Source organism: Sapajus apella, unplaced genomic scaffold (genome assembly GCF_009761245.1).
Source record: "Sapajus apella isolate SASKATOON/1434 unplaced genomic scaffold, GSC_monkey_1.0 scaffold127, whole genome shotgun sequence".
Classification (NCBI taxonomy): domain Eukaryota; kingdom Metazoa; phylum Chordata; class Mammalia; order Primates; family Cebidae; genus Sapajus; species Sapajus apella.
This window is the reverse complement of record NW_022437067.1, coordinates 716096-721451: the sequence shown is the minus strand read 5'-3', so window position 1 is coordinate 721451 and position 5356 is coordinate 716096. Positions and strand designations below refer to the sequence as shown.

Below are 5356 nucleotides of genomic sequence, written 5' to 3'. Positions count from 1 at the left end.
GTGATCCCTCTGCTTCGGGGGGCGGTGGGGGTGCCCTCTGTCTCTGAGCCCAGACTCTCAGCCACAGCCAGCCCAGCCCAGGCTGGTGGCCACATCTGCGCGATCCACTGGCCGACTGACTGCTGCCACATGCTACTGGACCTTTCCAACAAGACCAGCCAGTGTACCCTAAGCCCAGCCTTGCCCTTGGGGGATGGGCAGGGAACAGATATCTGGGGGTGGGTAGCTGCTGGGACCTCTGGGAATCAAGACCAGGCCTCAGTGGGCCCCCCCCGTCAGGGGGCAGCAGCGTAGGTTGCCAAGGCCGTCAGCCCGAGAGGGTGGCTGGTGCCCAGACAGCACCTGTCTGCAGTACAGCCTGTGTTTTCAACACAGCCAGGCAGCTCTCCAGCCCGGCTCACAAAGTGCCACCCTCCCAGAGGCTGCCCTCATGGGAGCCCACCAGAGTTGGGACACAGTTGGGCAGGCTTCCTCCCTGGCCTCAGTTCTTGTGCCTGGAACCAGCCCCCGACTTGCCAAGGGCTGCCCCTCAAGGGGGAGGAGCAAGGAGCCCAGCAGGGGAGCCGGCTGCGCCCGCCCACTCCACGCCTCTACCCTGGCGCTGGATGTGAGCACAGGGCCTGCAGCCCCAGTGTCCCCTCTGTAGGGCCCAACCCGAGGGTCTGGAGTATGTCTCCTGCTTCCAAGGCAGCCCCTTCATCCAGCATGGCACTGCCCTGGCGTGGCCGCCTCATCTGAGCAGGGCCTCCAGCTGTGCCCGCCTGCCAACCCTTCTGCGGTGCCACTATGGAGGCAGACCACATGTAGGCGGCTCCCAGGCTCAGGAGCTCATCACCCCAGACCCTCTAGGGGGGCCAGCAGCTTTTCTCTCCTCAGTTCCTTCCTGCAGCTGCCCACCTGCCTTCCTCACTATCACCCCAGGGCCGGCAGTCACCCAAGACCACCTGCCATCTGGCTCCATGCTCCTGGCACCCCAGCCCCCAGGCTCAGTACCTGCCTCTAAAGACCTCTCTGGGTGTGTGTATGGCAGGGTTAGGAGGCAGTGCTGAGACCCCGACAGCCAGGAAGGAGGAGCACCCCAGCCAGGACCCAGCACTTGTGCCCCTCCACCTGGGAGGTCCCTTCTCACAGGGGACAGAGCAAACCTGCTAAGGGGCTAGAAGATCCTGTCCACCAGCGAGGGGCCTGCCCCTCCCCACTGTTCACGGGAGCTGGGGGCTGTGGGGCTGCACAGGCAGCCTGGCCATCTCAGAAGGAAGCTTGTGGACAAAAAGGCTCATCCCTGGGGCTTCCCTGACCATCCTGTCCTCCTCAGGCCATGGGATAGGCACTGCCAGGTCTGGGATGGGGCTGGGTCAAGCCAGCTAAGGGGGCACTGGTCACAGGCCCCATCCTCTGGGCAAGCTTGGGAGCAGCCTGGATCCAGGGACAGCACTTGCCACTGAGGTGCGCGGGTGAGGAGGGCCAGATTAGGGGTACGAATGCGGTGGGCAGTCCTGGAGACCAAGCCCTCTGGGACATGTTCCCCCAAGGGCCCCTCACTCTCTCTGCCTGCACCTGGGACTTGCCCAGCATCCATCCCGTCCTGGAGAGCAGGCAGCCTCTAGGCTGCCCACTCCTGTTCTCTGTTCTAAACTCACAAGGCTCCAGGCACAGGGGAGGGGACCTGCGGGACCTGTGAGCCCTGATCACCTGCACACAGCGGGTCAGCTCCAGGCCAGAGGCTGCTCTGCAAAGTGCAGATGTCCAAGGCTAGCCCTGCCCTTACGCCGACCCAGCCTGGGCTCTCCAGAAAGATGAACCAGAGACTGCCCAGCCACAGCCCAGCGCTGGTGGAGGGGCCCGAGGGAGCACAGCCCTGCCCAGCTGACCAGGGAGCGGCAGCCATGCGGCCCCAGGTGCGTGGCTGTGGACACGCTTGCAGTGCTCCTGCTCTTCCTCTTGTGAGCACAGCCCAGGCCTCACTCCCGGGTGCTGCCTCACAAGGGGCATCATCTCAGTAAGAAACTGACCCAGTTACCAAATGTTTTTCCTTTGCCAGAAATGCTGGACTCTGCCATCTACCCAGAGTTCGTAGGCCATGCCCCCCACTGGCATCTGAACCCCCACCCCTGGCAACTGCTCCCGATGTTTAAAATGACAGAGGCAGTCAGGGCATGAAGACTCAGGCAACAGATGTGCTTTGGCAAATCAGAACTTACCTTAGAGCACACACCAGCCTCAGGCCAGCATCCCAGGCATTTAATTGCTACTTCCTGGGTCACAGACTCCCTCAGCTACCAAGCTCTCCTGCTGGAAACCAGAAGCTACCACCGACACAATACAGCAAACCCACAGGCAGCCAGCAAGCCGCTCTGCAGAAAAAGGGTTTTTCAAAGGCAGTTTCACACACAGCATTTACTGTCTTTTTTTTTGAGATGGAGTCTCACTCTTGTCGCCCAGGCTGGAGTGCAGCGGTGTGATCTCAGCTCACTGTAACCTCTGCCTCCCAGGTTCAAGCGATTCTCCTGCCCCAACCTCCTGAATAGCTGGGATTACAGGCATGCGCCACCACGCCCGGCTAATTTTTGTATTTTTAGTAGAGACAGGGTTTCACCATGTTGGTCAGGCTGATCTTGAATTCCTGACCTCATGATTTGCCCACCTCCGCCTCCCAAAGTGCTGGGATTACAGGTGTGAGCCACCGCACCCGGCCCATTTACCGTCTTGACCACACAAGTGGCCACCGGGTCTGTTCTATTGCTTTTAGTTTCTCTTTTTCAGAAGAAACTGCCAGCTCTCAGAGGACAGGAGGATTTCCGAACCATCAATCAGGGCCCCAACCTGAGGGTCTGGGGTCTGTGCAGCAGAAGAGTGTTCCCTTATTGCAGATATTTTATTGGAAAAGCTTTAAAGGCCATAAAAACCAAAACCTATTTAGCAAGGAAGTCAGCAAATTGCCTTTATTCAGAAGAAGAAAGTGACGCGGAGCTGGGACTGGACATGAGGCTACCCTCCTGGCACCTCCAGCAGTGCCTGATGGCCCCGAAATGCCGGTGTGTGGCACTTCACAGGCCATGGAGTAGCTCCAGCTAACGCAGTGGACATCCCGGGTGCCCCGGGGAGTCCAGGAGGCCGGCATGGAGACACCTACTGGGGGAACGCCCAGGAGCGCTACGGCCACCTCCAATCCTGCCCATCGGGGCGGAGACCCGCAGGCATCCTGCAGGCTGGGGTGTCATCCCCACTCAGTGCCCAGGGCTGCCCTCGGCCAGCAGAGAGCCACATTCAAGACACCTGTTGCATGTGAAGCAACAGGCCAGGGTGGAAACGGGAGAGAGGGGGACTTCCGGAAAGGGCCAGGCCCGCCGGTGCTCCTGCGCCGCGGCCGCTCTGCCCCAGGCCTGCAGGTGCCTACCAGGGGCCTGTCTGGCACCTCTGCTTATTTCCTCCGTGGGTTCCGAACTCGGAGGGGAGACGCGGGATACTCACCACTCCCCTCCACTCACATGCATGCTCAGACACAAACAGCCCCTCTGACGTGGCTTCCGCGGAGCCCCAGGGTGGAAGCACCACGTGCAAACGATCAGGCCGCGGACGGTCAAGAGCTCACCTGTCCGGCCGTCCAGTCGCCCGCCCGGCCGCCTTGAGACTCTTGGGCTGCAGGCCTGATGCCTGGAGACCTTGGGACTGGCCTCTAGCCTCGCTGGGCTTCCAACCCTGTGGCCGAGGGGAGATGCCAAGATGTAGTTAGCACCTCCGCCCGCCGCTAGGTCGCCTGTCTGCCCCCGAGGCTGCCCGCCGGCTCCACGTCCACTCAGGCCACCGCCGCGACACCAGGGCCGCCGCCTGCGCGGACGGGCTCCCTGGGGCGTGGGGCGCGCAGGAGGCGCCCGCGCCATGCCCGTAACTGCGCGCGCCCGGGGTCCACCGGCCGCGGCTCGCAGACGTCAGGGCCCAGCCGAGGCTCCGGGAGGCGCACGGGCGGCGGCGCAGGGGAACGGGCGGGCCGGGGGTGGGCACGGCGGGCACCCCCACCCGGAGCGCGCCCCGCCCCCTGTCATTCGTGCCCGTGGCTCGCGGAGGCCGCCCAGCCCCGTCCGCTGCCAGACCTTGCCAGGGCCGCGCAGTCCCCGCCGACCCCCACTTGCCCGGAAGTTTCCGTCCCGCCCGCTCCAAGCGGGGGCGCGGGGCCGCGGGCCAGTCCGTCTCGGTCTGCCCGGTGTGCGAGGCCGCCCACCAGCCTCGACTGATCAGCGGCGGCCAGGTCGGGCCAGGCTAGGCCAGAGCGCCCGCCGCGCGCGCCGCAGCCCACCCGGACCAGGCGGCGAACCCGGCGGCGACCCCGGCGCCGACCCCAGCGCCGCGGACTCCGGGCCGCGCGAGGTCTGCCGGGAGCTGGAGTCCCGCGCGGACGGCCGGACCACAACTCCCAGGAGGCCCCGCGGCGGCGCTGCGCGCGCAGCCCCAAACCCCCGGCGCGGACCCTGCACCGAGGCCGGTCCGGGGCGGTGCTGCGTTCTGACAGAGTGGAGCAGGACTCGTGGATGGTGGGGAGAAGCAGGGGAGCAGCTCCTCGCCCGCACGCACCGTCAGCCGAGAGAATGGCTCGCGTGGTGCCGGTGACCCGGGAGCGACTCAGGGACGGCCTCAGGCTCCCAGGCCTTCCTGGGCCACCGGGCACTGAAGAGGGCGGCGGCTGGAGACGGTGGGGACACCGACGGCGGCAGCCCAGGGCGTACCCCCCCCTCCCCCAGCGAGCGCCGCGGCCACGCCCCCGCCGCGGGAAGGGGCGGGGCAGGCACCGGAAGTGCGTTACGCGGGCGCCACGGCGTCGCCTGCCCTGCGTGGCGCAGCTGGGTTCCTAGCGGCTTAGCCGCCGGGCGCCTGCGCAGTGGCGGCCCCGGAGACGCCCTGGGTTGCCGTAGAGACGGGGGCTCCGGGGCGGCGTCGCGCTCGCGGGCTCGGGCGGGACTCGCGGCGCCGGTTCGACTGACTTCCTCTTGGGAGTCTCACCTCTCCCGTCCTGAGTCGTAAACGTCGTAAATCCGTCCTGCGCCCTCTTCTGACCGCAGTCGCGCGTTCACCCTGTGTGCGAAAATTTCGGTCTCGGCCGGGAGGGATGAGTTAGACCGCGCGGGGCGACTCCCGCCGGCAGCGGAAGGACTCGGAAGCGGCCCCGGTTCGGCTTGAACCCCGGCCCTCCTTTCGTTCGGTGTGTGCGGGATTGTAGCAGGCCAAGCCTGGCGCGGAAGTCAAGGCGCCTGGCCGAGGGATTTCCCGAGTGCAGGTTTCTTTTGTCTACACCGAGCACTCGTTTCCGACAAATGTTGGGGGCTTCTCTTGGAATCCCCTTCTCCTTCGGGAGGGGCTCCCC

The 5356-nt window shown here is 65.3% G+C and overlaps 1 protein-coding gene across 13 annotated transcripts in view; it reads right to left on the bottom strand.

Moving 5' to 3' along the window:
• Nucleotides 1-4785, bottom strand: part of MIB2 (mindbomb E3 ubiquitin protein ligase 2) — a 15447-nt gene extending 10662 nt beyond the window's left edge. For 3 of the 13 annotated variants that reach the window (XM_032262089.1, XM_032262094.1, XM_032262098.1), the window contains exons 1-2: nt 3593-3951; nt 2202-2354 (exon numbers count right to left, since the gene is read on the bottom strand). The gene's annotated coding sequence lies outside the window, so the exon portion shown is untranslated. Of the gene's footprint in view, nt 1-2201; nt 2355-3592; nt 3952-4569 lie in introns of those variants that run through there. The other 10 variants (XM_032262092.1, XM_032262097.1, XM_032262099.1 and 7 more) reach the window with 7 other exon arrangements.
• Nucleotides 4786-5356: the final 571 nt, after the last annotated feature.